General features: G+C 37.5%; 1 protein-coding gene across 3 annotated transcripts in view; it reads left to right on the top strand.

Moving 5' to 3' along the window:
* The window catches only part of GRM5 (glutamate metabotropic receptor 5), a 489,044-nt gene that overhangs the window by 149,019 nt on the left and 325,775 nt on the right, over window positions 1-14,250 (top strand). The gene's annotated exons all lie outside the window — the stretch shown is intronic.

Here is a 14,250-nt window from a genome sequence, read left to right as displayed (position 1 = left end):
TCTAAGGGCTTAAGTGGAGAGCAAACATTTTGAGAATGATAAGGGCAACAAATGTAAAAGTGTGCTTGACATAATTGATATATATATATGGATTGTGATAAGAGGTGTATGAGCCCCCAATGATTAAAAAAAAGAATTAGGAGAGTCTAAAAGAACTGAGATGAACTGACTTCGATTTTTCGATACTACAGTCTGCATTTCCACTTGAACAAACAACCCAATTTTATCTCTTTGAAGGCAGAATTGCATTTTTCTTGTGAAAGGAACTTTCTCTGTCTAAAGAAAATCATGTTGGGTTTTAAATTCTCTACTTCGTCTGATATAGTAGATCATTATGATTATCCAATGACAGAACATGCCTACCTCTTGCAGTTTGCAGCATAACTTCTTACAGTTGTCAAATCCCAGTCTCAGGTCTATCTCCTCTAGATCACTGTGTTTGAATAAATCAAGGTGATAGATTTTCTTTCTCTTAAAACCTAGAATGGTTAAGTATGATAACAGTTTTAGAGAATACATTTCAAAACATTAGAATTTTCTTACACTTCCATATGTTGATAAAAATTTGAATTGTTTAAATAAACTCTTCTTTTAGGAAAAAAATGAAAGAAAATCTAATGGATTTAAGACAGTCTCCTTTCCAATGTATTATCTCAATTTTAAGTCTAATGCTAAAAGACACTTGCCATGTAATGTTCCTTTTCTGATTATATAAGTATAATCAAAAGGACCAGAAGTAATAGCTTCATGAGACCTGCTTTATGAGGGCTACTGTGTTTCTTGACTATCTGATGACATTGTGTTTCATCACAACTCCTGTCATTTATTGAGGACAATGTTTGATGCTTTTTAGCCTCACTCACTGTCATCAAGTTGATTCCTACTCATAACAACCCTATAGGACAGGGGGGAATTGCACCATTGGGTTTCTGAGCTTATAAATCTATACAGGAGTAGAAAGCCTCATCTTGCCACAGAACAGCTGGTGGTTTTGAACTGTTGACCTCGTACTTATCAGTTAAAGGTGTAATGCAGTAAGACACCAGGGCTCCTGCTTCTTCTTGGCCTTCATCATTTAATTGATTTTCACAACAATGCTATAAAATAGATTTTACTTGTATTACTCATTCTTTTCTTCAGACAATAAATTAATTCTTATGTAAATTAAATAACTTTCACAAAGTATGTGAAGAGGATTTGTTCCTAACCCAGAAAGACCTCAACCTCTAGACATTATCCATCACCTTGAATTGTATACCTCTTTGACTTGGAAATCAGATTGTCCCAATAGCAATGTATTTATTAATCCCGTGTTTTGTTATAGGATCATAAATTTTTGGAACCATTGAGCCTTGTAATGATATAGGCTGAATAAGTTGAAAGTACTGTATATTCGAGTCAAAAGAATGTCCTGCCAAGTCATAGCTCAATATCAATTTATAATTATTCAGCATTTTAAAGTGTAGATAGGAATGCCTATTTTTCAAGGTTATTTATTGGATTTATGATAATGTGACTAAAGTGACTTTGCACAATAAATACAGTATACATTTGGTGTGTGAAAATATACCACTTGTTAATACTAACTAGTGTTTGCTACAGTGTTGTCCAGTGTTTGAATGAACGAGAATTGTGAGCAGCTCTGAATATAAAGCATTAATATTTCATTTTTAACTATAGTCTTATTCTACTCAGTACATATTTGCACACTCATTCTTTCCCATATTCTGCTGCATACTTGTTTACTCTTACAACTTTTGCTTCTTTCTGTTTTTAGGCCTCGTTTTTAAAATTTATTTATGTTTTAATTTTTTTCCCACTTCTGTCTCCTAGAGTTCTTCCCTGACAATCAACCAACAGTTATGTGCCTAGCACAAATATCTCTGTTGTTGTTTAAGCCATGTATTCCTTGTGTCAGAATTCCATGTCATATCAGCATTTCCTTTCAATATTTCAGATTGAAAATCTAAAGGATTCTGTCCAAACCTCCGGTACACTCCTTCCATTTGGTTAAGACTCATCCATTTCTTCATTGAATGTGAAGGATGTCCAAAAAATTCATGGGAAAAAAATAATCCACTATCTTTCAATTTCCCTTTCTCAGTATCCTCTTAATGTCCTGTAACACAAGTGACTATTTTTCAAGGTAGTAACATTTTAAAGAATCCATGCCGGCTTAGTTGGTTACACTTTGGGTAAGGTTGGTAGTGCAAAACTAGCAGCTACTCTAAGGGAGAAAGAGGAAGCCAACCATTGCTGTAAAGACTTACCTACAAAGAGACGCACAGGGCAGGTCTACTTTGTCCTATGAAGTCACTAAGTCAGAATTAACTTGATGGCAATGAATTTCATGTTTTCTTTAGTTTCTCTTACAAACACCTTTCATTCCATTGAGAATTTGAATGACACTTTGTTAATTAAGTCTGTTGATTTGCAGAAAAGGCAAAATATAGTTGTAATTGGTGATTTTAGTTTTTCGGAGGTCTGTTGAGAGCTGTAGAGTACTGAAAACCTAAAACAGTTTCATCTATGCTGAGAAAATTGACATCATTTCCCATAAATTCGGGGGAAGACACATTCAGTGATAAAAGTGTGTGGTTTTCTTTGGATAATGTGGGCACCAGGGTCCTGGTGAAGAAACTTTGTAAATCTTGAACCAATGAATAAGGAGACGAGCTTCAGAGGAGAGTTTATAATGAGTTGATCAGAACCAACAGTAACACATTTGATTAGAATTAAGATAAACCTTGCAAGTTAAGTATAAGATGTATTCTTCTAAGACAAGCACATAAGAATGAATATGCTAATTCAATGCAATCTAGCGTTTACTTGAAATCTCATTGTATTAGTATGCATTTCCTGTAAGGACGACACTTAGAACAAGAAATATATGACATGTGAATAAACACAGGTAAATTGAGTGGAAATTTTTAACATAGGGTACTTTATAAAAATAAACAACTATTTTTTAACTTGAAAATATTTACAAATTCCTTTTCATTAGTACTATATTCTCTCATAAAGAAAAAGCCTCTTTAGTCTGGAAAAAGCAGAATGTATGTTAGTATTGTTTTTAGTTTATCTCTTATAGACATCAGTAAAGTGTAGTTTTCTCATACTATTTATTTTTTATCTTTTATAATTGGCTATTTTCTTTGTCCACTTTTCTACTGGAGAAGCAGTATTTTTCTTTTGAGATGATATGCTTTCAAGTTAAAGACAAATCTCTTATAGCATATCCAACATGTTTGCATTGATTAAAAGAGAGTTGTTTTCTTATGCTGTGTTTTCCCAGATACTTAGCATTCATCTGGCTCCTCCTTTATCTCTGGAGACCTGAATTTCCAGCAGACATCATTCCCTTCAGCCTGATGAACTCTCTTTATCATTTCATTTAGTGTAGAATTATTGGCAATATATTATCTTAAATTTATTTTATCTAACAATGGTTTTATTTTACTGTCATTCTGAAGGACATATTTCTCAGACTGTAAAGACATTTATTTCAGCACTTTAAAGATTCTGGTCTCTCTTCTGATGTCATATTTTCTGATAGAAAGCACAAGATTAACTTGAATTTGTTTTTCTTTATGCATTTTTAAAATTTTTCTCTAATTTTAATGTTTAAATCTTATATTATCTTCCCCTTTATCTTTGGACTCTAGCAGTGTGTTGATAACAATTATGGGTCTTTACATAGTTGTCTTTAATTTTCTGTTTTTGAAATTTGGACGTGGTAGCCCATTGCTTTCTACCAATTTTTCCCTCCAATAATCATTGTCTCTTCCTCTTATAGAACTCTATTGATATATTTGAATTTTGGGTGCTGTTCAATTTGTCCCCAAGATTCTGTTCACCTTTTTCTAAACCTCCTTTTGGTTCTGTTTCTGGGACTTTTGTGTCATGTCTTACACCACTGTAATATGCTCATAACTGTTATGAGCATTAAGAAGTTAGGTTGGTTTCAGGAACAAAGTATATTTTCTAAGGATCTCTAAGAAGGTACTGGCCTATTTTTGCTTTGGAACATATTTCATATAGGTTTCTATGATTTTTCTTAGCTTATCTCAGAATTTTACTACTCTTTTCCTTAGAACCTTCCCTCAAATATGTAAATTAAAATTCCTTAGTACGTGTAGGATGTTTCCATCACAAATCACAGAAAATGTAAATTAATAAATTAAACCACATTTAGATATTTTCTTTCTTGATGAAATCATTTTGCTCTTCTATCATGACTTTGTCCAACCATCATTCAGGCTTTGGCTGTGTGTTCCTGGTTCTTCTTGAGGCATTTGCCAAAAGACTCAAAATCAAAAGCTCTTTCCTTGCTGATGAATATTCTATTAAGCTTGATATACTGTAGAAACAAAGTCAGGACATACAGATACATAGATAGATAGATAGATAGATAGATAGATAGATAGATAGATAGATAGATAGATAGATAGACAGATAAGTTCAAGTTCATATCAGGAAAGGAATTTATATCTATGATGTGGTTTACACAGCTTCAGAGTGGCTAGTCAATTCAGCTGTGGGTCCGATGCTGGCTCGAAGGCCCTCTTTGACTGTGGTGCTGATGCAGAGCCACGGAAAAGACAGGAAAAGGGTAAGGTAGTGGACAATGGCACCTATGATGGCAACTGCTCTGGTGGCTCAAGCAGCAGTTGAGATTCAAGAAAGGGTGTGGCTGGTGTTAGGCAAGAGCCAATGGCAGGCTTCAGTGGGCAAAGTGACATTGCTGGTGGCCATGTGAAGTCCACACAGCGAAAAGAGAGCTATATCGATAAGCCACAGCCTCCATGGAGCCACAGCCTCCAGCCACAGCCTCGGTTAGGCAGTGTGAGAATCTTGGAAGGGAAGCCCTGAGGCCAAGCTGCAATATATCAAGGCAAGTTGACACCAACCTATCACCAATATCAATGGCTCCAGCATTAAGTATGGCTTACAACTCAATATAAAGAAATCAAAATCCTTACAACTGGACCAGTGAAAGATGGGAAAAGGATGGCATCCTATCAATGATGCCATCCTATTTGGATCCACAGTTCATGCTCATGGCAGGATCAGACAGTAATTCAACTGACATGCATATCTGCTGCCCAGGACCCCTTCCAAGTGTTGAAGAGAGAGAGTGTCTCTTAGCAAGAGCATCTCCTTGAGGAGTAATGTGTCCCTAACCCAAGCCAATGATATATTAAAATCGACTCACAAGCATTTTAAAGTTGGACAACGAATAAGGAAGTCTGAGGAAGAATTGATACATGCCAATTATGGCATAGGAATGGAACATTGAAAACACTGTGAACTGCCACAGCACACATCTGTCTCGGTAGGAAAAAATCAGATGGCTCCTTAGAAGTGAGGCTGCGGAGACTTTGCCTCATGTCTTTGGAATCTCTTCTCAGAAGTAACCGGCATCGGAAAAGGACAGCAGGCTTGTCTTCTGAAGTAGAAGGTCAGTGTCAAAGGTCAAAACAATCAAGGAGACAGACTGACAGTGAGTGATACAGTGGCTGCAACGATGGCAGATGGCTCAGGACCTGACGGTGTTTCATTCCGTTGTACAGAATGTTGAGAAAAAATGGACTAAAGGCACCTTGCAGAACCTAATTTCCTGTCTCTTGCCCCTCAAACTCGAGACTAAGGAATTATATGATAAACAAAATAATAATAAGTATAATTGGCATGGTTATGTAAATAATCTTTATTCTATTTAGATTATTTAAAGAATACTGAGATAATGTCTTCCTCTAATTTATGTAAAGACAATTTAGAATATGAAAATTCCTTTGATTATTAAAAGTATCAAGTGGACAGAAGAATCCACTCTCGATTTTACATGGTTTATTAAGCATAATAATAGGATTATTTTTAACCTCCTAAACCTTGCATGGTCTGACAAATCCTAAGGACTTTTCAGAATAATTTATTGTAATGATACAAGCTTAAATCTATAGAATTTAAAATGCTGAGATTGAGATATCAAAAGAATTTTATAAAAAATTTAAACATCTCCTATCATCATTATTTATTATACTGTTAAATATAAGGAGCTAATGGTAGGTTTAAGAACTGCTAGACTTTTAAGCATAAACAATATTTCAAGATGGCTATAATGACTAAAGTTCAATGAAAAATATATGCGATTTTTTTATAAATGATGCCAGAAAAAATTGAATCTCAATCTGCAACATGATCCATAACTCACATCGCACACAAAAACAAACACAAGATGGATTAAAGACTTGAATATAAACCCTAAATATAAACCACTTCTGTTTAAATAAAGTTTCACATGTATGCAATTCTTTATTGCTCCATCTTATATTTTATTTTTCTTTATTTTTATTAGAATACCCTTCGGGGCACTTTGGTTGTAATAGCTTTAGAGTGAAATTCAGTCAGCTAAAGTAAAGGGCGGTGTATTTATGTATTTTTATCTGAGCCCCTTCACAAGTGCAATCAATGTCTTCCTACTGAGAGGCAGACACCCTCCACTTCGCCCTCCTTCTCTTTCACGTGGAAGCACTTCTCTCTTTATAGTTCCTTATGAATGTAGAACCCTGGTTACTGGCCACCCTTGTCAAGAACAGAGAGTAGAGATTCTCCTGTTAGTTCGACTCTGAAGAGCACATGTATAAATCCACATCAGCAGTCGAATTAGCATCTCACCCTCTGGAAGTACTGAGACTAGGGAACTGAAGGGCGGACTCACTGTGAGTACAAGATGGCTTATTCACTCACTCAAGTAGACAGAGACAGAAGGATGAGTGGCCCACAGTGGACCATGCACTGAGGTGGCACTGAGACATTTCTTAAGGAGCTGGTCGGATACCACATTTGTAGGAACCAAGGTGTACTTTAACGTGTAAAGCATGGCTTTGCCCACTTCCTATTTCATAGATTGCTATAATCACAAAGAAGTCTGGCTAAAAATTGTCCTGAGTCCTAGGCTACTCCTAAATCATTTCCTTTCATTGGAAATGTAGGCATAGGTCAGAGTTCCATTCCAGGGATTTCTCCCAGGCCAAAATGCTCTTGGAAGGAGGAATTGAACCAAGAATATCTTCAGGGACAAGCAGGAAATAAGTCAGGCTTTCAGCTTCCATATGCTTCAGAGAATACTTTGTTGCTCCCGTGTGTTAGGTAATCCCAGATGATTTACTACACTCCAGCATCCCAAAGGTATGATTAAAGGATTATACTGTGGAAAAAATAGCAGGCATTAGTGAAACGGAGTGAAAAAGCCAACACTTTGGTACTCTCCTGGGATTTCCTCAGCAACGAAACGAGGGCAGGAGAATCAGACCATTACAACACTGGGTAAATCCAATCAAGATACGCTAGCTATTAATTCCCTAATGGCAGGGGTTATGTCTATTCTAATTTGCTTTGTGAGGTCCCTACATAAGCCACACAGAAAGGGCTCATGCTTTTGAGAAACACTGAAATACTCTTTGTAGCTACACTGCTGACAATGTAGTGCACCATCATATCGAATGCGAAACTCTAGTTTTAAATTTCTATGAAGAATGCTTTGGGACCCATTCAGTTCACCTGCATGGAGTGCTGAGCTGAAGGAGAAATGTGGCCAGAGGTGTCAATAGAAACATTGAGAATGGAGGCAACATTGGGGATGGTAGCCGGGGAGTAGAAATGATGAGGCAGTCATGAACCGATATGGCAGGCAAGAGCATCTTGAAGTTAATAATAAGGAAGAATTTATGAAAATATATGTGAGTAATAACAGCAAAACCTGTTGAGATTTTCTACTAACTAGACCCTGTTATATGCTTATCACAGTTCGTAAGTCACTTCTCTGAAATAGTACTAGAATAAGCCCTTGCCACATTAAATATAAAATTTAAGATAATCCGAATGGAATTGAACAGGAAAACGGTAAGAGAAAATACTACGTAAATGCCTTAACCTGATTTATCCAATAAAAGTAGCATCTACCAGCCAGTTCTCACCTACATATAAATCAGTATTTGTAACTCTGTTATGACATTTAACTATCTACATGTTCACTTGAACACACACCGTATATTTGTATTATTTCCATATTTTTGTGTGTATATGTAGATTTATTCACACCACTCACATATCACATACACGTACACGCGCACCTATAAACAATTCATGAAAATAATCCAAGATTAAGAAATAGTGACATGGATCAGCCTTCCTTCACCCTCACCCAATTTAGTTCCCAGATTAAGAATTTTACAGGAATTTATGAGTAAAACCTGGATCGGGGAAACTAATACTTGATATTAGGACTGCTTCCCAGAAGAGAGCTAAAAATGAATATCTTTGACCCAGGAGAGGGCCTGTTTCCTGCACCTTGGAATAGATATTGCCGAGGGATTATTCGTAGAAGAGAAATGCCAGAGAAGCCGATTTACAATGGAATGCATCCTTATTTCTTCCTTACAAGTCTCCCACTATCATCTACAAACAAATGTAATTATTGGAGAAATACACTTAGTGAGTTTCATTATCCCCTGTTTTTATATATATGAGGAAAATGCATGTCATTTGACTAATTTATATTCATCTGGTTTAAAATATATACATACTTTACCAGATGGAGAAAGCCTCACAAAGGGTCGAATATCTCAAAAGAGAAACAAAGCATAAGCAAAACACCCTACAACACTTGGTATAAAGTCTAGGAAATATCTGTACAACAGAAGAATGAATATTATTTAAATTAATAAAACGTTTTACTAGTTCTTGTGGATTATTTTTCATAAATTACCAGAGATCTCTTATGCTTGCAACACTGAAATGATTTGAATTTCAAACTCTTTTTTACATGGTAATTTAACTTGGGATTTTTAAAAAAAAATGTACCCAATATGTATTAAAAAATAGAAAGTGAAATTTGAGGCAAGCATATGGAGGAGGTGTAAGGAAAATGGCTAGCATTTTCTTTGGTAGTAGGTGGCCTATATAAAATCTCTCTCTATAATGGCCCATGGGATGCATATACATTTATTAAATTAGGGGTCAAAATCACACACAAAAAGACCTTCTAGTGACAGTTGGAAGATGGAGATCTCAAAACACAGTCTTCTTATTCTGCTCAGGATTCTGTGCACTAACTTGCCTTCACTTTCATCGGTTATATCTTACCTTAGTCAAATTCAGCGTATTGGAATCACAATGAACGCAGAGAAGCTCCAATATCAGACTTTCTTTACGTAGTAGATGTTCCAGAATACTTTATTCATGAAAACTTGATGCTTACCTAAAAGAATAATTTTACCTTTAAAATACTTAGGCTACTTCAGCATAAGAATTCTAGGAACTTCTTCAGTCAGAAATTCATCAAACACATAATCAAGATACATTGATCACTATCCGTGATGACAAGGTGATGATGGGAGCAAAGAGAAATAAACTTGAGTTGGAAATTATAATCTTAGTGCTAGAGATGAAGCTCGAGGTAGAAGGATGGAATTTTGCAAGACTAACCAATGGCTTCTTCATAGAAAATATCACCACAACACAAACAGCGACTATAAACATGAACTTCCCTCAATGAAATACACAGAAATCAACTGTGGGAGGAGGAGACGGTAGAGAAGGCTAGGATCAGCAGCTAAAGTGAGACCAGGTTCTCACTGTAAAATAGAGTGTAGACTGCTCTTCGGCAAGTTAATGCTGACAAAATTAAAACAATTCGCGACAGCCGTAATACAACCTGGAGGACATTACAGCACATTTCAAGAGCATCTCTTGGACAGATCTGATGCATCGAACACTACTGACCGAAGGCCTAGTGGGCTGTAGGATGGCCTCCGGGCAGAATGCTCCTTAGAGGCAAGGAGAGCAAGACTCCACCTCACATGCTTTGGACATGTGTGAAGAGCGACTGGTTACTCTAGAAGGGCATTACTCCTGGAACAGTGGAGGGCAGGACAAAAGAGAAGGCCCTGAATGAAATGCTGCCTGCCACACAGGACTCGGGCATTAACCACTGTGACAATGGGGCACGGCCATGTAGTCTTCTGTGCTGTTGCTCAGAGTCTGATCAACGTAAAGGCACCTACCAACAGCCTTCCAAGACAAAAGAATAATTCAGAAGTCACTCTTTGGTCGATCATTTCAGTATCTTAAAGTGCCAATCTTTACAATAACTATGAATGTTACTGCGCTGTTGGAGTTTGTTGTTCAGGATTGGCAGGTCAGTGGCAACTCAAAGTTACCCTGCGTTCAAAGAGCCGAACACTGCACGGTCATGCACCAATTTTATCATCACTGAGTACTCTGTTTTCACTAACTTTTTACTTTACATGATGTCCTTCTTCAAGGACACTCTTTCCTAATAAAAATTCCAAAGTATGGGAAGTGAAGCCTCACTATCACCTTTTCTAGAAAGCATTCTGGCTTTTCTTATTTCCCTCACCATCATCTTAAAGAACCAATTTTTAGGTCATTCTTACCCACTTTTCACTTTGGCATTCATTTGAAACCATGGAACAGGCCATAAGGAATGTACATTGCTTTATCACAGTAAGGTGGGCCATAAAGCCTGGTAAAAACAAACAAACAAACAAAACCTCACTGCTGACAGGTAACTTCTGACTTGAGTCAACTCAATCAGCTCCATGATGGTAGAGAAGAGCTGCTACACAGGCTTTTGGCTGTTTGGCTGCAGGTTGTTCATCATTGTTGTGGGGTTGATTGGCCTTAGAGAGCTTTGAAGATGGAAGATTGAGTGGATGCTGTCACTTTCAGTGGAGAGAAAAGTGCGTCTCAGAAAAATGACATTTGTATCAAATTGCGAGAGCCTTGCATATTTGTTGGCAAGCATCTATTTGGTTATTTGTTGTAAATTTGAATATATGACAAGCAGGGAAGCTGGACTTAGATGTTAGGCCTAGATCATAATGTTATTTTATGTCAGAAAGTAGCCTAAAATGTCTTAATTTCTCCATGAAATGCATAGGGTGCCAATCTTTTCTTCTACTTTTCATCTTTCACTAGTACTCTTGAGTGGAAATCTAATTCGGCCTGGAAGTTTTAGAATTCTGTAATTTAAATTCTGCAATATAGAGAAAAGTAGATAGTCAAATTAATTTGAAGATGCATTTCATGCACACGAACCAGAATGTGACAATTTCAATGTGCAATATTATACAATATCAAAAAATGAATTGTTTTACATTCTAATTTTTATACTAAGTTTTTGAAATCCGGTTTATTTTACACTTACAGCACATCTCAATTTGGACTGGCCCCACGTCAGGTGCTCAAATGGCTAGAGGCTACCATGCTACCATTCAGCAGCAAGAGTTGCAACTGGAGAGTCCTTATCGTGCAGTTGACCCACTCCTGATAAAAGCTCCGAATTGGGCAGCCAGCAGAGCTTGGCCATTGCTCTACATTCCAGTCATTTTATTCATTTGAGAATTCGGCAGTAAATGATGGTCCGACAGGGATTTTGAAACAGAGCCCCTCCCTACAGCCCTGCTAGTGAGCTCCTGAGCATTTCCCGATAGAATCTGGCCACCCCAGGATCCAGACCGTGTAGCTCTAAGTTGGAATAGATGTTGGCAGATCGGGGGGCTGCTGTCAAAGGAGATGCTCCTTTTCAGCAAAGGCTGTCACGCTTGAGCAGGATTGGTTGCGCTATAAAGGATTTTCTGACTTCAGCTGCTGATGGGAGAAGTTTTGGTTGTCATCAGATTCAGTTAGAATCAAGGATCAGAGGTGCCTAGTGAGCTAAAACAAAGGCAAAATGAAAAACTCACCAACCCACTCAACCCATTGACACACAGTTCCACATGGCAGTCTGTCCTTTCTGGGGAAATGGAATCACTCTTAATGAGACATGCACTGCCAGCTTCAGCCGTGAGTTGACAGCTTACAGAGAAAGCAGAAGGAAGTTGATGTCATGAGGGTGGGAATCTGGGCTGTAGCTTCTGTCTCGACTTCGTATTTTCTTCTAGAAAGAGTAGCCAGAGAGAAACATGAATCAGAGTCTCTCATATGTTACTGAAGGTTCATCAAATGATGTTTTTTGTTCTTTTGCAAATCTCAATTTGAGCTATAAGAGCAAAGTCACAAATTTCAAAATACTTCAGAATTTTTTACATCAAAATTTCTTTGTAACCTTTCTTTTGTCCCTTAAAAATCTTTCCTCCCTCCCCAGTTTAGATTACTGATTCCAGTTAGTTTTCTCCTCTGATTGTGTTAGGCTACATCTGTAGAAATTATAATTAGGCATTTTTTATTTGTTCAACGGCTTTGGCATGCAACACCAATTCTCCATTATGATGCACTTTAGATCATGGAGTGTCACATAGCGTGCGCCTCTGAGAGCTCTTTAAATTAGGCAAAAGTTATTTTTAATGTGTCTATTTGCTAGCGTGAATTCAATGCAATAACATTTGGAAGGGGGTTCAAATGAAATATTTAAAGATTACATTTAAAGAACCATAACACTAAACTAAGCCAAACAATCTTTACCTAGTGGCTTGAGATCAATAGGGGCAACAACACTAACAAAACATGGGCTTTGAAATTTGACAAACACAGACTGAAACGCTAGCTGTTACACTAGCTATCAAACGTGGAACTAATTCTCTGAGTGTCCATGCTGTATTTGTGTTTACAGATAAGGTCATAGCAACTGTGTAGGCTTGTTTGAGTGATAGTGCTGATGGTGATGCTTTATTTTAAATAATTTCTGCACTAAGTGGCACATATTGGTTGCGATCTTTTGCCAAGAGAAAGAAACCCTGGTGGATGAACCTGTCAGTCTGTTAATCTCAAGGTCAGCAGTTCCAAACCACAACCCCAAACATGAAAGAAAGATAAGTTGTTCTACTCCCATGAATCCTTATAGTCTCAGATGCCCACGGGGACAGTTCTGACCCCCCAGTATAGGGCTTCTATGAGTCAGCATCTGTTTGGTGGCAGTGAGTTTGTTTTTTACCAAATAATTCCACAGGCTCATAAATGTTATGTGTAATGATGCTAATAAAGCTCTTGATTCTCTGTGTTACGGCCTTCACTAAACTGTCTAACCAGTGACTGGGCACTATGCAAACAATAAGGGTTGGAGATAGGGAAAAACTTTCAGTAATGCTCTTTCACTAAAATAGAACTATGCCTGCTCAACTAAGACATGCCATAAAAAAGTCATCCAAATACATCTCATAAAAGAAAATATGAAAAGAGCAAATGTATGATAGCCTTAACTGACCAATTGTTGGACACTTTCAAAGAAAGAGTTATGAACCAAAGTCCAATAACTTCCAAACCCAGAAACCTGGTATAGTAGTCAGCTGCTGCTTTCACACTCGGCTATGTCATTCTTAAGTTCAAGGGAGTATTTCATCTCCTTCATCGGCCACAAGTACGTTTACTGTAAAATCTGGTTCACTTAGTAGACTTTCCAAATGGGATCCTTCTGGTGTGGTCTATGAAGGTTATTGCGCAGCATGAAAGGTCTAAGTCTAAAGTCCTGGTTGTCTAGAACACTTGACGTGGGTCCCTAATGGCCGAATTGAATCTCACAAGTCCCTGATTAGGAACACAATACAGGGTGCATTTGCCCAGTGGGGTCTCTAAAAGTAAAGTTGGGGTTTTTCCCAGTGACATCTTCCTCTCCTGTTTTACCCACCAATGGAAGTGAAATCTCTTTCTCTGAGTTGGACATGCTCTACCTCTGGACTTGACTTTCCGTTAGCATTCACTAAGCCCCCTTGCAGTAATAACTATTGACTTGAGTTGGGTGTGGAACAGTATTACATGGCAGCCACTGATTGTTTTTCTCCCCTACACAATATGAGAAACTGATCCTAGATGAGGTGAGGCCTCCTCTGAAGAAGTGTTTTTTAAGATGTACAAATGAGACAGTGATACATGGATCATAAGCAATAGGCTGGCATGGCACTTTATGGTGTGGGAGACCAATATTAATCTCACTTTGCTATTCAAAATAGTTGATGTACAAAAAAGAAATCCATCTCTTGGATGCTCTTACTGTTTCTCTTCTCAGGGTCAGCCACAGTTTATCATAATCCACACTTTTGAATACCCTTGCACAATCAATGAAACACAAGTACACATCTTCCTGAAAGTCTCTGCTTTGAGCCAAGATCCATCTGACTTCAGCAATTATATCCCTTGTTCTACATCTGCTTCTGAATCCAACCTGAACTTCTGGCAGTTCCTTGTCAATATGCTGCTGCAACCATTGTTGGATGATCTTAAGTAAAATTT

The sequence above is a fragment of the Tenrec ecaudatus genome, chromosome 4, assembly GCF_050624435.1.
Source record: "Tenrec ecaudatus isolate mTenEca1 chromosome 4, mTenEca1.hap1, whole genome shotgun sequence".
Lineage (NCBI taxonomy): Eukaryota > Metazoa > Chordata > Mammalia > Afrosoricida > Tenrecidae > Tenrec > Tenrec ecaudatus.
The sequence above is the reverse complement of the archived record's forward strand: the minus strand, read 5'-3'. Positions and strand labels throughout refer to the sequence as shown.